Below are 18911 nucleotides of genomic sequence, written 5' to 3' on the forward strand. Positions count from 1 at the left end.
ACATGTGTACAACACACACTGATCAAAGAAGTAATTATCATCTGCGCCTCCTTATCATTCTTTGAATTTGAAGCCCTAGAGCTCCACTTGAGGAAATACACAACTGGACTTCATTATCCTACTAAGTTCTTCTTCCTTCTAACTCTGTTGCCTAATTTCCTTCTATTTTCCCTCATACCCCATTGGGTTTTGAACTCATGTCAGGGTCTTATGCTTTCCCAGGACGATATGATACTGCTGACATACTTCCAGCACTGTTTTTCACTGATTATTTTTATGATACACTCTCATTTCTCCCCAGGTCAAGTGACTGAGCATGGTTCACCTACTTTTAGTTTTATCACTACCGAGATCATAGGCATGCATCCCTGAACCCAGATTCCTCTTCATGAAGATGAGATCTCGAGGATTTTACTACCCAGGCTAGTTTGGAACTGTGATCTTTCCAATCTCAGCCTTTCATGTACCTTGGGATCCATATAAAACTGTGCCTAGGTAGGGGATGAGACCAAAAGGGGTCTCAATAACTTTTCTGCCCAGGCTGGCCTCTAACTCCCTTTCTCAACCTCAGAGGTAGCTATGTTTACAGGAATGAGTCACTAGTACCCTTCTTGATGACATCAGCCATGATACCCAGCCACACTGAGTCCCCAGGACTTCTTCCTCCTCCTTCTACATCCAGTGTACTTCTTTATCCCTAATTCTCTCTCCTCCCATTCTTCCTTCTCCCTCACTCCTCCTGTTCACGTGCTCTGAGTTAGTTTCATTTTGATTACCAGTGATTTAATTGCATTAATGTTTGATAACTTTGATTCTACTTTTTTTTAATTGCATTTTATTGTGGGGTGATGTATAGAGGGTTTACAGTTACATTTGTCAAGTAGTGGGTACGTTTTTTGTGGGTCATGGGGTTTGAGCTCGGCCTGGGTGCTGTCCCTGAACTCTTCAGTTCAAGGCTACCACCCTACCCCTGGGCCTGAGTGTTGTCCCTGAGCTCTTCAGCTCAAGGCTACAACTCTACCCTTAAGCCAGGCACCATTTTCTAGAGGTTAATTGGAGGTAAGAGTCTCAGGTCCTTTTGTGCCCAGGCTGGCTTTGAAGTTTGATCCTCAGATCTCAGCTTCCTAAGTATTTAGGATTACAGATGTGAGCCACTGCACCTGGCTTACGTTACTTCTTGAACACTGATACACCTTCTCATGTTTTTTCCCCACTTTCCTTCCCCCTTCCCCTCAATTCTACTTCTGTTGGCCATTTTTCTCTAATAAGAATTCCATTTTAACAATTCGAGGTGCTAGGTACTCTGACCTCTCCATTTTCAAGAGATCTGGCTGCAGATGGAACAGGACAGAATATTGCTCACAGAAGCTCCTTTCTAAAGTAGAAACCTAGAAAGGAGTGTCAGGCCTTCCTCTGCCTCAACTAGTTGTGAGAGAATAATGGTAATGACAATGAATAGCAGCAAGCCTACTGTATCATCATGAGTGGTTTCTATGTCACAGGCCTTTTACACCACTCAGCTTTTTGGTTTGTCCATTTCACTGGACAAACTGGAGAAATGAAAAAAAAAAGATCCAATGAGAGAATGAGCATACTGTTTTATCGTCACAAAATCATAAGCTGTTGTGATGAATGTAACGAGATTGCCTAAGAATAAATGGCTTCCCCGGAATCATGTTTGTACCTGTCCAAGAATCAAAACTAGATCAAGGTGACTCTTTGCTCCTTGACATCCAGGACAACACTGTATACTCTAAAATTAGAAATACTCTGCAGGCTCTGATGCCTATCTTTCTAGCTACATAGGACTGACATTGAGATCTGAGGATCATAGTTAGAAACCAGCTCAGGCAGAAAAAAATCCAAAAGTGGAAGAATGGTTTAAGTGAACGAGGCATAGTATTAAGCAATAAAGCCAAGACAAAGCACCCTGAACCAGTATCAGCTCCCTTTCCCCAAACACACACACACACACACATTAGGATGATAATGAATCTCTTTGGCCTCATGCTTAATCACACCTTTGGGACTTACTACCCCAACATGCTCCAAAACTTTAATTCTTTTTCCCTTTTGACAAGTTATCCAATTTCCTGGAATGCCTTTTTTCTTCTAGTCCCTTCAAATGTGTCAAATGAAATCTAACTCCAAATCAGCTGCAGACTCCAGCCTTCTACTTTGAAGGCATTCTATTGCTGTTTATTAAAATATCTGTTTAGAACAAACCAGAAGCCAGTCCTCCAGTTTGACAAATGATGAATGGATCTTGTTACCTGCTTTTTTCCTGGGTTCACCTCCTGCTTTTCTATTAAAGAAATTTTCCTAAATATTAAACTTCTTATTAGCACATAAACACATTACTTTGGGAGGGAAGCAAGAAAGGAAATATAGACAGAGAGGTGTTTATCATAGTAAAAAACAAAAACAAAAAAGCTATAATGGCACATGTCTAAACTCTGTGTTCTCTGCAGGATAAACAACCAATTCCTAGCATCAAGTAACATAGAGGAGTCTGTACTTACCATGTTATCTAAGCCTATGTCACAAAGCTGGAGGGGATCTACGAGTGTGAGTAACAGATAACCCTTAAAAGCTCTCAGAGGTCCAATGGCTTGACTTTGTCTTTGAAGTTAGGATGTTTGAGCAGAATACATTGGGAAGCTACCAAGTAAGGCTTACAACTTGTTGTTAAGACTTAAAACTGGAGAATCTCATAATTAAGCATAATAATTCCAAGAACATAATAATAAGAACAAAAATTTTTAATGTCAACTATATAATTGAGTTCAAGAAGGCATCAACCCTTTCACCAAGAGGTAAGAATCCATGTTAAGAGGCTGAGAGTCTGAACTAAATGAGCTCCAGAACCTCTCCAGATGCCTTCTGTCTAGTCCCAAGACTCTGGGTAAGTGAGAGACAGATGCCCTTGTCATCTGTCCCTCAAACTCTTGAAATTGTGTTTCTAAGAGGCAAACATGCAACTTAGCTGCAGGATAAGAGAGGTAAGGTAAGGCTCCCAGGAGAGGAACACAAAGGCTCAATGCCTACATGCATCTATCCTATAAAATCATATCCATCAGAATGGAAATGGAAACAAGTGGTTTTTGTTTGTTTGCTTGTTTCTGTTGTTTCTTTTTTTGTCTCATTGGTTCATTGATCTGTCTTTGGGAAGGTAAAGGGGCACAAAAATGGAGGGACAAGGTATAAACAAATGCAGCAGTAGTACTCACTAGACACTATGCTGAGAATGAACTGTTCAACTTGTGGGAGGAACAGGAGGGAAAAACTATGAGAGAGAGAGTGTGTGTGACAGTAGGAGAAAGAGAGAGGGAGGGAGGGAAAGAGGGGGAGAAGTAGAGAAGCAGAGAGAGAGAGATGGAGAAAGAGAGAGAGAGAAAGAGAGAGAACAAGAAAGGTGGAGAGAGAGAGAGAAAGAAAGAGAGAGAGAGAGAGAGAGAGAGAGAGAGAACAAGAAAGGGTGACATTGTCCAAAAAGAAATGTATTCTTTACCTGACTATGTAACTGTAACCTCTCTGTATATGATCTTTATAATAATAATTTTTAAAAAAGAAAGTCAAGATAGGGAATCAATCATCAGGCAAAGATAAAGCAAATTTCTGTACACTCCCAGCATGGGTGATGGCAAATTCCCACCAACTCCACCCTGAAGCACACTAGCACACACTCAGGAATGAGGAGTGCCCTCTCAGTACAGGGAAGCAAGGTTCACAAGAATTTCCTTAGAAATTCTGAAAGAGGCCTCAAGTTATTGACTGATCAGGACATCCTCTTGTGAGAGAAGACAGGAAGGAACCTTCAGAGGTCCCACCATCCTGACGCTGTGACAACCGGTGTGGGCTACCCTGAGTTCCCACTCCTATGGCTCTTGCTTGGTATTGATTAATCCTGCACCTGAACATCTGAAGTACTACCTTTTCCTAGAACTAACTGTGGTAGCCCCTTCTGATCTTCCTAGGCTGCTTCCAAAGCTGGTCTTATCAGATTAAATACCAAGGAAGATGGAAGGCTAAAATGAAATGAGGGAGGAAGGAAGAGAAGGGAGCAGAATGGAGGCAGGACAAAAGAAAAGGAGAAGCCAGGCACAGTGGCTCAAGCCTGTAATCCTAACTACTCAGGGGGCTGAGATCAGAGGATCAAGGTTCAAAGCCAGCCCAGTCTCAAAGGGACCTGAGACTCTTATCTCCAATTAACCTCTAGAAAATAGGAAGTGGGGCTTGGCTCAAGGGTAGGGTTGTAGCCTTGAGCTCAGTGACAGCGCCCAGGCCTAAAGTTCAAGCCTCATGACCCACAAAAAAAAAGAAAGAAAGAAAGAAAGAGAAGGAGAAAAGAAGAAAGATACAAATTGTTTAAAAAAAACAACAAAAGAAAGAGAAGGACCTTAATCTAGGTGTACAAAAGTGCTTAGTGTTCAATTTAACAGCACTGAAAGCAAAGAAAAGGGAGGAAAAAGAATTGGGGGTGGGGAGAGGAGGAAAGGAAAGAGATTGGGAGTAAGAAGAAGAGGGAGAAAAAGAGGATAAAGAGAGAGAGAAAGAGAGAGATGAGGGGCTATGTAGTTGGCTTTAGGCTTACAAGTAGAAATGAGTGAGCAACCACTCAATGCAGGAGGCACCAAGCTTGACAGTCTAATGGCTTTCCAGCATCCACTGGCCAGACTGAGCAAATGCCACAGAAACCTACTTCCGTCCTGAAGGGAAGGGGGAGGCTAAGGGGAGCAAGAGGGCAAGGGAAGTCATTATGGCTGGGCAAACTGCCCAATAAGCATAAAGTATAAATACAAGGCAAGAAATAGAAGCACAACCAGTTTATCTTTCCAATCAAAGTTTCACAAGCACACCCCTCACTTCCTTCAGGAGTAGGTACAGAGCACAGTGCTCTTTCAAAAAAAACTGAGGGGAGGAAGAAAGAGGGAGCAGTGTGTATTTGCAAAGAAGATAAAATACAGGTACAAGAAAGAAAAACTACAAGACTAATAGGATTTAAGTGCTGGCATCAATGAAGAATTTTTAGATGGAAACATTACTCCAACATAGAAATTATTTAACACACAAGATATCTGGCAACTATTCATCTGGTATGAGTCTTTCTGATTCTGCCATCTTGTCTACAAAATAGGGCTGGCTCATGCCTGTAATCTTGGCTACTCAAGAGGCTGAGATCAGAGAATCCTGCTTTGAAAGCAGCCTAGGCCAGAAAATCTGAACAACTTATCTCCAATTAATCAGGAAAAAGTCAGAAGTGAAGGAGTGGCTTAACTCAACAGAGAAACAACCTTAAGCAAAAAAGCTGTGAGAACACAAGGCTCAGGGTTCAAGCCCCAGTATCAGCAACAATAAGAATAACAATGATGACGATGTTGATGATGATGATGATGATGATGATGATGCTGATAATGATGAAAATAGTGGTAGAGCTATATTTCATGAGTGACAAGACTCAGTTAAATAAGTTAGGCAATACCTGCTTAAACAATGGTCTGGCCAGCTAGGAGCACTACAGAAGAGCTCACTGCTGTTCATAAGGATGCTGCTGGTATTAGAAACCCCATCTTTGGACTAAAGACTTGGATAGGTATGAGTTTGTGATTCAATTCTCAGAAGCTAGAGTTGGTCATGGCACCCCAGTCTTCCATGACAGAAACCCAAACTCAAGGCCATGTCACTCACCATGGAGACACCACACGAGCGAAACACTTCTTGACTTCTGAAAAAAAGCACTTCAAAAGCACAGTCTTTCAGGTCACCTGCGGGGCCCTGTGTTACTTCTGCAACACATTCAGAACCCCAATAAAGGGCTTTCTGGTGATCATGGAGACAATGCTCACTTTCATTCAGAGAAGTAGTATGAGGGCATCCTCAAAAGGTTGCCAGAGCCAGGTGCTGATGGCTCATCCTTGTAATCTTTGCTACTTGGATAAGGCTGAGATCTGAGGATTGTGGTTCAATGCCAGCCCACACAAAGCTTTCCTGGGCAGAAAAAGTCCACATGAGAATTGTTTCTCCAATTAGCCACGCCAAAACCGGAAATGGCACTGTAGCTCAAGTAGTAGAACACTAGTTTAGGGCACAAAAAAAAGTTCAAGGATGGAATCCAGGCCCTCAGGTCAAATCCCACAATTGACCAAAAGAAAAAGAAAAAGAAAAGAAAGAGATTGCCAGGTACTGTGAGTACAGAGATGTGAGGATGGAGATTCACAGAGCTCCAAGATCAAGGGCACATCATAAGCACTAGTTTGTTTGTTTGTTTGTTTTTGTTTTGAAAGCAATAACAGCGTGAACACAGAAAATACAAATAAATGTCTAAGTAAAGAATCCTCTTCATCCACTGAGGTTCTCCTAGTTGATATTGACTATGTATACTTACAGAACATCAACTATATATAGCAAGTTACAAAACCTAGAGCTTATGATTCAATCTCAAAATACTTATTCACTTGACAAAAGATACAGTAAGAAAGCATAAAAATACTTGTAAGAAAAAATTCCTTCATATTGTGTGTCTATGAATTTACGCTTACATTCTCTACCATTACTTTGTAACCAGAAAGAGAAGTAATAAATTTAATTTAAATAAATTCCATGAAAAAAAATCTAGGTACCTTTACCCATGCAAAAATAAACCTTACTAAGAGAAATCCAAACTTAACATAGAAGAAATTTGAACAAGGAGAGTTTTGTAAAACTGGGATAAAGGTTCATAAATGAGATTCAGACTTTGCATTTCAATACATCTACACCATTAGAGCTGGTGTTGAGAAAATTATGGAGACTAGAACTTCTCAATATCTTTTCCCCTCACAGTGTCCGTTAAGCAAGTAGCAAAAAGAAAGCACTAGAGAAAAGGTTGAAATCTTCTCTAGCATTTCATTCATTCATTCATTCATTTTTTGTTTCTACAGTTTGCTTAATTACTAGTGATGGACTGAAATAGGGATATGGAATCAGTTGTTGGGTAACCTAACAGCAGTAGCATCTATTTTCACTCCTTAAAATGGAGTAGGCTGCCATTTCCAAAAGTACCATGCCTCCCAGGTAAGAGTAGGAAGCTGGTTTGGAGGGTGACACAGTAGGAAACCCTGTTTAATCTTACATGAATATCTTGGAGCAGGCCTAGTGATTTGCACCTCTGGTCCAGATAGTCAGGAGGCCAGGGCAGAAGCATCGCTTGAAACTGAACTAGACAATGATGCAAAACTCATGCCTACTCACTCTCTAATGGAAAGACTGATGTTTTAAGAAAGGAAAAGAAATAAAATCACTTCATGGTAATGCTCACAATTTAATGAGCAAACACTGACTGAAAAGGATTTCATCAATTTTCCATTTTTTTCCGTGCTGCATATAAATTTAGCAATAAAAAATCTGATGATATCGTCAGATGATTACCATCAACTGGTTTGGAATTCTTCACAGTCTTCTAGAAAATTTTTTCAATGATTTTGAAGAGACACTCTTTTTGGGGGGAAGGGAGAATCAGTTCATTCACTCAGTATCTTTAAGTATGTCAAAGATTTAGCACCAGTGTGTTAAATCCAAACCTTCTCTCCAAGAGAGAAGGAGAGAAGTAATATAGACATTCTGTTTACCTCAGGATTTCAGCACCTGCGCCCACAGCTGGGTGTCTTGCATATACTCAGAAAGAATATCTTAAGTGATTGAAATAATTTAAATTTTCAGTTGAGGTGATCTGATTAGTTCAGTAAGACCATGATTCACACACATATGATAGTTCATCCTCCAAAATATTAGGGGTGGCCATTTTTTTTCATTGAAGAAGCTGAGACTAAGAGACAAAGTTCCCAGTGTCACACAGACAGACTTGGAAGGTAGGACTCAAACTCAAGGATTTCTGCCCTTATTAATGATCTTTGCATTATTTTATAGCCATTTTAGTTGGCAAAGAAAATTAGTTCTCAGAATGCTATAGTGGTAAACTGCAGGAAATGCAGTTACGGGTGCTATAGTGACTGTGTGAAGTAATCCTTTAAGAGTATTCTCAAGTCACTCCTATCTGCATTCAGAAACACCTCTGCACCCTAGCCCTGCCCAGCTACCTTCATATGTCCTTTATTTACGTTCATAAAGGGAACACATTCTTTCTGAATTATTTTGATATCGATTCTAAACCAGACAGTAAAGTAGGAGCTGGATGAAGAGTTGACTGTTCCATCTGAATTTTCAAATATCCTTAAATGTTGCCAAAATTATTTTCCAGCCCTCATAAAAATGTCACTTCTTTGTAAACATTAATTGGCCAATTTAGAAGCATTGAATAAGACTTCCAGGGAGTTGCCACAGGGATATCCAGATGGAAGGCCCATGAAGGAATTCTGCATCCCTTCCCATAGTCTAAAAATCACCCAGTGGAACATGAGTGTGTTCACTGTGCCACTGAAGCTCAGGAATGGACAGAAACCTACTCAATACCATTTGCTGCCAAGGCTCAATCCATGACCCAGGGAATCCTTGTGCATCATACTAAGAGAACTTGTGCAAGTTTCTTTGAAGGATAAAGACCCTAAAGTTTGCCTTGTGCAAACTTAACCACTGAGAGTCATGGCAGGTGAAGCCATTTCTCTTCCACTCATAGATCACAAATGAAATTATAAACTTAGTGCTAGGCACTAAGATAACAACCTCACAGACTTTTCTGACTGGGAGAGCTTCAAATCACAACCCTCCTATTTCAGCCTACTAAGTAGAAAGAATTATAAATGTGAGACACCAGCTCTCAGTTTTACATTGTTTTTCACATTAATTCAGTGTGTGATTGAAGGCATTTCTGAACAATACATGAACTATAACTAACTCATAGAACACTAATGAGATTAATTTATTCATACCAAGCAAGAAATAGTAGGAGAAGGCATAATCTGTCCTATGGTTTAGAAAACAAACGACCTCAGCTTGAATGCCTTTTGTGGATTCGTAGAACCTGCATCAGGAAGGCAAGCAGGGTAGACAAATTGCCCTCAAAAGCCCTGAAGCCTGCTGCAGATGAGGGGGAGATGAATAAAAATGATCAGAATCTGCTCACTTCTAGGGTCTCTCTCATTTCCAAACACCTTCCTTGTCCCAGATGCTCAGTGAAGCCTTTCATTTATCTTAGTCAAAGAAGACTATAAATTAAGTTCTAATGTCACGAGGACATGCAAAATGTCACTTCTTCCAACTTCAACAATGAACACAACATCTTGTGTTTGTGCTGAATGCCAGACAACGGGAGTGACCTGGCTTTGACTTGGTCCTCTGTGGCCTGGACTAAGTCAGTAAACAAACTATTTGCCAGCCAAACAGATCACTTTGCCTGAGTTATCAAGGTGGCTGAGGCACTGCCAGCTCACAGTCCTTGCTTTGGTGTTTAGCAAACCACAGAATCTTTGTGTGAAGAGACCCGGCTGGGCCAGTGTCAAACAAATGTCTACCAAGGGACCCTGCGGTCTCCAGGCCCTAGGAGGCTCCCTGCTACCAAAATCTCTTGTTTGGCCTGTGTGTTATTTGCTTAGTTTGAAGTCTGATCTTGCCCAATGTCAACATGAAAAACACAGAATCCTCAGGACCCCATGGGTTCTGCCACCTCAGATCTAACTTCCTTCAATGATAAAAGGTACACAAGAAGATTCAGCATACAATCTGTGGCCACTCTGCTTCTGCTCTGGGCAGATTACTAAGAAAACAGAAAACCTTTCAATTTCTCAGATTTGTCCCTTATTTCCTGTCATTTATCCTTGTTCTCTAAATCACACATTCCTTGAATGACTTCTGTCACTCAGATGAGACATGTTGGAAAACTTGGGGAAGAGGAAGGCATGACAACAGAAGAAGGAACAATGAGTCATCTTAAAAGCTCAGGAAGACTAAAATGACACAGGATGCATCAGTGTTCTTCCAGAACGCTTCCGGCTGTCCAGTGTATGTGAAGCTGGGGAAGCCTGGACTTCAGGATGATGGCCCCACGGCTTTCTGTTTCTACTCTCAGGAATAGAACTTGGAGACAGGTAGTTTGACCATCTAAAGCCAATAGAAAGCTTTTTTGGGTTTCTTTTTGCTTTTCTTTATTAAGGGCACTGTTGAATAAGAACAGCTAAAAAGATAAGTGTGGCTCATCAATGCTTTTGTACTAGGCCATGTAATGCTCTACTTGGAAAACTTTCCCACTCCATTTTCTGCAAGCAAGGGTCAGCAAGCGACCTTCATCGAATTCTGCCACTTGAGCTCAGAGTGATGAGTATACTTTTCAGGATACAGAGTCCTAAGAAGATTGTCCCCAAAAATTAAACATATGACAATGAAATTGCAGTGTCCATCATGAAAGTTTGGGGGGGAAGCACAGCCATGTTAAGCTTCAGATAACACGGTGTATTCTGATCCAGATCAAAATGTTACAATACAGAAAACCCAGGATGCTGTGCAAAAGCTGGTGCTCTCCCTGTTCAGGAAAGGTTTTGTGTGAGTCTCCAATGGAGAGGGACCAGAATTCAATGCAGAGCAGGGGCTGAACTGGGAAAGCCATCAACAAGCCACAGAGCAGGCCCACTATTGGGACACAGTTTGAAGAGGGAAAAGGCCACCCGGCCAGCTGAATAAACCAGTGCTACATTTCAAGCAAGTGCAACGTAACTGTTTTTCTTCTGTACCAACCTGTTTTCCCAGCAGGGCTGGATAACTACTGTGTAATCAAGTACAGGGAAACCCCAGTTTATGATAGGTACATATTCCTAATCAGAACCAAGCCCCTTGGCTGTTTTCTGAAGCCTTCCAATAACTTCCTTGTTTCATCCTTATTCACGTATATAAATAACTACATGTTGGCAACAAAGGGACCATATAAGATTCTTCTCTGCCAGAATTCTAGCAATATAATACACTAATTATATTACATAAATGAATTAAAAATAAAACCCTCATGATAGGTATTAGCCCATTTTTTTTCCAATTGTTTCCTGACAGGCAAGGTTCCCAAACTTGACATCATTTTAATTTGCATTTAATATTAATAACAATGTAATATTGTCACTTAACAATTTGTGTTCCTTCATTTGCAAGATGTTGATAAATGTCATTTTCCAATTTTCTTGTATCGTATTTACCTTGGATTCCAACTGAATTATGTGGTTATGTATTCTTTGCTTTCATAGTATGTGAAGTGTTTCACATAAAACGGTTTTCTTTTTGTGGGGTCAGTCATGGAACTTGAGCTCTGTGCCTGGGTGCTGTCCCTGAGCTCTTCAGCTCAAGGCTATCACTCTACGCCTTGAGCTACAGAGCCCCTTCCAGTTTTCTGTTGGCTAATTGGAGATAAGAGTCTCAGGTCCTTTTGTGCCAGAGCTGGCTTTGAACCGTGATCCTCAGATCTCAGCCTCCTGAGTACCTATGAATACAGGTATGAGCCACCAGTGCCTGGCTCACATAAAAAGTTCTAATTGCGCTGTGTGTGTGTCTGTGTGTGTGTGTGTGTGTATTTATATTTTAAGTGAGAATAGTGTAAAATGAAACTATCCATGACTGTGGGTAACTAAAACACAAGCATCACTACAATATTCACTCCTTTTCCTCCACAAATGCACATTAAGCTGTACAGCACTGCAAGACAGTTTAGAAATCTAGATTTGAAAGAGGTTTTCCATAATTATTCAGAGGATGAGGTTTTTAATTGAATACATCCATTTGCTCTGAATCCACAAACATTTGATTCTTTTACTAAAATAACTGGTCTCAACAAATTGCTCCATTTGATTCTTCCTTCCAGTTGAATGCTTTTTAAACAATGGAATTAATTCTCACAAAATTGTTCATGGAACGCAGTCAAAAGTCATTGAAAACAAAGCAGTGAGAGGTGATCAAACAGGGCTAAGACCTCAGCCAGGTCCAGAGTGAAGTCAATGACCAGGACATTTTGAAGATCCAGTTCTGTCCACCTGTTCAAATGGCCACATTCTCCTGGGTGGTCACATAAGGTCTATTCACAATGGCTGTTTCCATTCTGTCCAGTCAAACTCACTACAATTTCACTTTCATGATGCTTCAGCCAGTTCTTTGGGAATGGTGGGGTAACCAACGAACGCTTTCTCTTTCCTTTCCCTCCGGAAGAGTGGTCCCCATGGGAGGTGTGATTCAGAAGGGTACTTGCTGAAAATGATACCTCAGGGTTTGCAAGAGCCAGGGCCAGAGTGGGATTCAGACTCTTAAAAGGCCTTTCCAAGAGCCAATCAGGTTTTTGTTCAATTTTGGTTAAAAATATAAACTGGAAACTTCACATAAACAGATCCACCTGGCAGTTCTCCTGCCCCCAAAGGATAGCAGAGCTGCCCCAAGGCACAAATGCCCCTGGCAAGCAGGTCGACAGGGTCCACGGCTGTCATAGGCACTTGAAAAACCTGCCCATACAACCATCCCTCCCTAAGGACTGTCCTAAGACACCTCCCAACTTCCTTCCCCCTGGTGTCCATCAAAAAGTATTGATAAATAGCCTGCATGCCCACAAATGAGTAGACATCATGAGGACAAGGACACTTGCTCAACTAAATAAAATTCCCCTTATGACACATGCATAGTACTGCACTTGGCTGTCCTTATGTAAACTTCCAGGAGAAAACCTCTAAGGCCTCTTGTTTATGCTCTGCATGTCAATAATATCAAACAGAATACATATGGAAAATAGGAATGTGTGATTGAAAAACTGTTAAGAGTACTACAACTCACTGCTTAAAACCACCTCGCCTCAGTGCAAATTGCCTTAAATTGTTCCACACACCCATCTTGGAGCTCTCTCTGGCTCACTCCTATGCTGTGGAAGTATATTCCCAATTCATTGTTTCTTTACCCAAACTTCAACAAAACTATGCTTCTCTCCCAATATGTGTGCTAATTTGCTCAATTCTTTGTTTGAAATGCCAGGAACCTGGAACCACACCTAACTGAGACCACCTCTACATAACACTATGGAGTATCCAAATTCATCACATGCTAACTAGTGTGTAATATGAGTGTGCAAGCACTTCCAGATACTTTGGGGTTTAATATCTTCAATGCATTGTGGTGGAGCAAGACATGTGAAAAGGTCATATTCCTTGACACGATGAGATATAATTTGGAATTAATAGGCATGAGCAGTCCGAGTTATGTCCTATTATTGACGGTTTTTCTTTCTTCACCATCAAAACATTAAAGTGATCACACATTGAAAAATCTTCTTTCAAACTAAGGTTAACTAAGTTACCAGCTCACAGTTGAGCAAACACACATTCTGGAGTGTAATCAAATACAAGTAGGAGCCAGGCACGAGTGAGTGTTTGTTTGCTTTTGTCATGGGATTAAAACTTAGGCAACTTGGGTAACTTTCCTTGCATCAAAATAAGCTATATATGTAGTTCCAATTTAGATATCAGAAAGACCATCTCCTGACCACCATCAAACACTGACCTTCATGTCTCAAGCAGACTAAGCCTCTGCTCCCATGAGGGCAGCGCAGCATGGCAGGCGCTCTTTGGTTCATTTCCCTTTCCCTTTCCCTTCCAGACTGACTACCAGCTTCAGGATTTGGAAGACACAGAACAAGGAGCAAAAAAGTGGGCAAGGTAATCAGCAAACACCCTGGTGTGGTCTCTGAAACTAGTAATGTTGCAAAGTAATGTTGTCGGAGTCCTTGCAGCACTGCCCCATCCCATCCACTGACCCCACTCCAGGGACAAAACACTTCACACTACTGGCTGACTCCTCATGGCCCACAGTTTCCTCTCCCACAATCCACACCTACAGCCTCTATGCTGGACTCTATACCAGGGCCTCCCACATAGCTGGGATTATAGGAGTGTTTTGTTAGTGTTGTTGTTTAGATGGAGGGGGCTCCCATAACTTTGCTTTACCTAAACTGGTTTCAAATCTTGATTATCTTAATCTCTGACTCCTGAATAGCCAGGATTATAGGTTTGAGCTACTGTGTCCTGTTCAGTTGGAGAAAATACATTTAGTCCCTCTCAAGCAGCAAGACAGTGGAATACCATGCTACAGGATTGGAAAGAAGTTGCTCTGCTCTGAGGTAGAGTTGTCTCAGAGAGACAAGGGGAGTTAAAAAAAAGTATGGCACTGGAATTCTTCACTTCTGGTATTTACTAAATTTTCTTAGATTCAGACAAATATTCTGGAAGTTTCTTCTCTTTGTCTAAACTAGTCTTTGTTAGAAAGTTGTGCCTTAGCACCAAGAGTTAACACCTGTAAGATTAAGGTAACACCTATAAGAAGTTGCTTGCCAGCAACAGTCAAAAACCCACATATCACTCAGGAAAAAAAGACTCTAAGTCCCCAAGTCATTAATATGTTAAGATTTCCTTTCTAAATAAAATTTCATTCTAAATAAAATCATTTAAAATGAAAAAAAAGAAATTGCTTGCCAGATACGGGAGTTGTTTGAAGTAATAGAACAGGAGTCAGTCTGTTCAGGTCTCAGTTTGACTCCAGAGCCAAGCAGTTACATTGGTTCTGTGCCTCACTCTCTGACAGGTATGCTTCAGTGGTTAATCACCAATTTGCTTCCACAATATCTATCTAAAAGATTCTCATATTTCCAAAAATCCATTTGATTATTATTGTTATTATTATTTTATTATCTTTAAGTACTTGAACACAGCAGTTGCAATTCAGTGTACCAATTTGTGAGTACAAGGCCTCTTGATCAATGTCACCCTTTTATTTATCATTGTCCCTATCACTCTCAATTCCACCTAAATGGCCATTTTCTTCTGAGAGCAGCAAATGACAATATTTTTGCACAGTGAAAGTTGATTGAGCTGGATCCTGACTACCCAGCACATGGAACAGGCACCTCCTTTCTCTCTGTTTTGCCTTAGTGGGAGAACTGAGAACACACCTCAGAACAACTCCAGGCTTGACACACCGACAGAATCACTCTAGGAATGGAAGCCTCAAATAAGAGTATACCAACTTATTGAGAAGTTGCCAAAATCACAGCTTCATAGAAGCTGGCATACATTATAAAAATCCCTTTTGTAGCCTTTCAAAGATTAGGACAAGGACTGGTGAAGTTGAATAATTAATATGTAGCCATAAATCCAAGTAGAGATTCTCAGAATGGAAGAGTCCCTAGGCATCCAGCCTAGTCAACCTCCCAGCCTGTCTCTAAGTATCCCCACCTTGTATGGAGCCCATATATCTTTGTCCTCTTCCAGTTATCTGCCTTCATCCTGTCTCCAAGCATCAGAAGACCTATTTTCTCTCTGAGTCCCTTGGTTCTGGCTGCTCTGGAACATCCAGAGGCCACAGCCATGATCTTCTCTAGTGGGCCATTCACCTGCCACAACTGAGAATCCAGGTATCTTCACTTCCATAGTGCACTGCAACACTATTTACCATAGTGAAGATATGGAACCAACCCAGATGGCCCCTCAGTAGATGATTGAATCAAGATGTGGAACTTATATAAAATGGAATTCTATGTTGCCATCCAAAAGAATGGCATTGTCCCATTATAAATAAATAAAAATACTTGGAAAAAAATCATATTAAGTAAAGTAAGTCAGATACAAAAGAACATAGGCTCAATAGTTCCCCTCATTTTTAATAATTAGTCCGCATCTAGGACTCTCCTAGCAGAGGATTACAATAGCTCAAAACCGAGGTACATAATGTCATATAGGATGAGACTAAATGAAAAGAACTCTAGGATATGAAAACAAGAGCTTTATCTTATGTGATTGTTCTTAATGTACTATGTTATTTCTCTTCTCTTTTGTTGCCCTTTGGTTAATCTCATACTGTTACTGTATCTGACTTTGTTACCTGGCATATTTTGTATATATATTTATTTGTTTATTTAATATAGGAAAGGGAAGGGGGAAAGCAAGATGATTGGGAGGGTTGGGGGGGGAAGAAATGGGGACAAAACCATGAGAAGGGGTATCAATATGTGAGAAGTAATGCACATACTATCTGGTGAATGTAACTGTAACCCCTCTATACATTATCCTGACAACTAAAAAAAACAATAAAAAAATAATATGAGCAAAAGGAGGCATGACTCAAGTGGTAGCATGCTTGCCTGGCAAGATTGAGGCTCTGAGTTCAAACCATAGTACTGAAAAAAAAATCTTCATCATCCTAACACTTTGGTGAGTATCTAACACCTACTACTTCATAAGTATGTCTAGCACTGTTTATTTCATTCTCCTCTACTTGCTATAAAATCTGAAAATGTTATGTGTCTGTTGTTGTTGTTTTCTGGTTTTTGTTTTTCTTTCTTTTTTGGGGGTCATGGGGCTTGAACTCAGCCCTAGTTGTTCCTGAGCTCTTCAGCTCAAGGCTACCACGCTACCCGAGAGCCAAGCTCCACTTCCCCTTTTCTAGAGGTTAACTGGAGATAACAGTCTCAGGTCCTTTTGTGCCTGGGCTGGTTTTGAACCTGGATTCTCTGATCTCAGCCTCCTGAGTAACCAGGATTACAGGCGTGCCCTCTGGTTTTTGTATTTCTTGCTGGAAGTATGAGAGTTGAACTCAGGACCTCCACACTTGCCAGACAGGCACTCTACCCTATGTTTTCATGTTGGTTATTTTCAAGAAAGGATCTCATTTTCTGCCCAGGGTTGCCCACACTGCAGTTTCTGTATTTGAGTTTGTCTGCATAGCTAGGATGACAAGAGTCTGCCATGTTGCTCAGAACTTCTTGAGAAAGAGTCGTGTGAACACATCACCTGGACTATAACTGAAATCCTCCTCACCTCTACCTCCTAAGTAGCAAGCACAGCAGGCCTGCACAACCATGCCAGATTGGTTGGTTTGTTTAAGGCCAGTATGGGTGCTTAAACTTAAGGCTTAATGCATCTCGTGGCTTAGTCACTCAAGTCTGGTGCTCTATTACTTGAGCCGCAGCTCTACTCTGGTGTTTTGCTGGTTAATTAGAGATAAGGGTTCCTTAGATTTGTCTGCCAGATCTGTCTTAAAGCTGGGATCCTCAGACCTTAGCCTCCTGAGTATCTAGGATTGTAGGCATGAAACACCAGTGCTCAGACATGCCCAGTTTAGACAAGAGGGTTTGACAAAACGGACAGCACCATCCATTATGAAAACAACATGGCATCCACACAGTGCTTGAGTCAGATCCCTCTGATCCATAGGAGATTAGAAACAGTTACAAAACAGTTTAGTGTCTTAACACTAAACAACCAGGTCTACAGGAATTGGGGGTATTTCATTCAATGCAGTGCTTCTGGAAATGTGAATATAATGCTCCAACTGTAAAAAATGAAATGCTGATAAAAACATAAGCAAAAAATACATTGGGTAACAACCATCAATATAATTAATCTTCTCTCCTCCAAAGCTTCAGCAGGAACCAACAGTGGCCTAAGTAACCACATTTATCCCCAATCTAGTCTCTTTTCTGTGCAATGGCTGATGTGTTATACCAAAGGCTTATGAACATGAACACAAACACATGAACACACACACACACATACACACACAAACACACACACACACACACACACACACACAGAGGCTTTTATTTACTTCAGATATTCACATTTCATTTTTTGACACATGGGAGGAAAGTATATTCCTAAATGGACACATGCACACACATGTGCTGGGTGACATAGGAATTTCAACTCTTGGGCAGTTTTTCTTTTTTTTGCCAGTCCTCGGGCTTGAATTCAGGGTTTGGGCACTGTCCTTGAGCTTTCTCAAGGCTAGTGCTCTACCATATGAGCCACAACACCACTTATGCCTTTTGCTGTGTATGTGAAAGAGAGGACTCAAATCCAGGGCTTCGCGCATGCTAGGCATGCACTCTACCGCTGGGCCACACTCCTAGCCCTCTTGGTCCTCATTTTTTCATTCTTACCACTTGAGCTACACTTCCACTCCCACTTCCAACTTTTTGCTTGTTGTTCAATTGGGATAAAAGTTTCATTGTCTTTTCTGTCCAGGCTGACTTCTGACTGTGAGCATCAGATCCCAACTTCTTGAATAGCTATGACTTGCAGGTGTAAGCTGTTGGTACCCACCAATTGAACACATTTTTAAATCCTCTTTCGCTCCTTGTGTCTAACATATGAGAAAATACAACTTTGGCCTAAAATGTAGATGGCAGACATTTTTTACATCAGATCATTCTGTGTGGGCAGTGGCCCCCTCTCTATACTGGAACAAGGTAAAAGGGATAGAAGATTGAATTACTTTACAGGTAAGAAACACTTCCAAGACACACAAGTTCCTGCATCTTGCCCTGGGATATACTTGAGAAGAAATGGCTTAAAAATGTTTTGATGAGATTTACTTATTATTTATTTATTTAGGCAGGAGTGGGATTTGAATTCAGTGGCTTGAACTTGCTAGGCAAGATCTATACCTTTTGATGGTTAGCTGTACCCTTTTGCCTTATTTTTCAGATAAGTTTTCTCATTTTTCCTCGCTTTTCTCTCATTTTCATGTACCTGAAATTACAAACACATGTCACTACAACTTGTTTGTTGGGAGGGGTTTTAATTAATTCTCTCTTTTTTTGCCATCTTTGGCCTGGTTCTGAAATTTTTCCTATCTCTGCCTTCTGCATAGCTAGGATTGTAGGTATGAGACCCATATCTATAATATAATAAAACACACCTGGCCAGTGAGCAGCTCTGAAATGTTTGCACTAGTGTTCTAGGCACCCCCTGTAGCCCCATAAGGATAAGAATGAATTGGTAAGATAAGAATGAGTTTGAATGAGGAAGGAGTTTGTGTCACAAACAAAGACATCTCAGGGAATAATCGAAAGCCTGAGAAGATGGGCCATTATGCTGAGCATCTCACTGGTAATTAGGTAGGCTTTCAGTTCAATAATTAAAAAAAAACATAAAAGGAAGAAAGGGTTGATATTATGATGTACTTTGTCCTCT

This window comes from Megascapheus bottae, unplaced genomic scaffold (assembly GCF_031878675.1).
Source record: "Megascapheus bottae isolate mThoBot1 unplaced genomic scaffold, mThoBot2.hap1 HAP1_SCAFFOLD_40, whole genome shotgun sequence".
Classification (NCBI taxonomy): domain Eukaryota; kingdom Metazoa; phylum Chordata; class Mammalia; order Rodentia; family Geomyidae; genus Megascapheus; species Megascapheus bottae.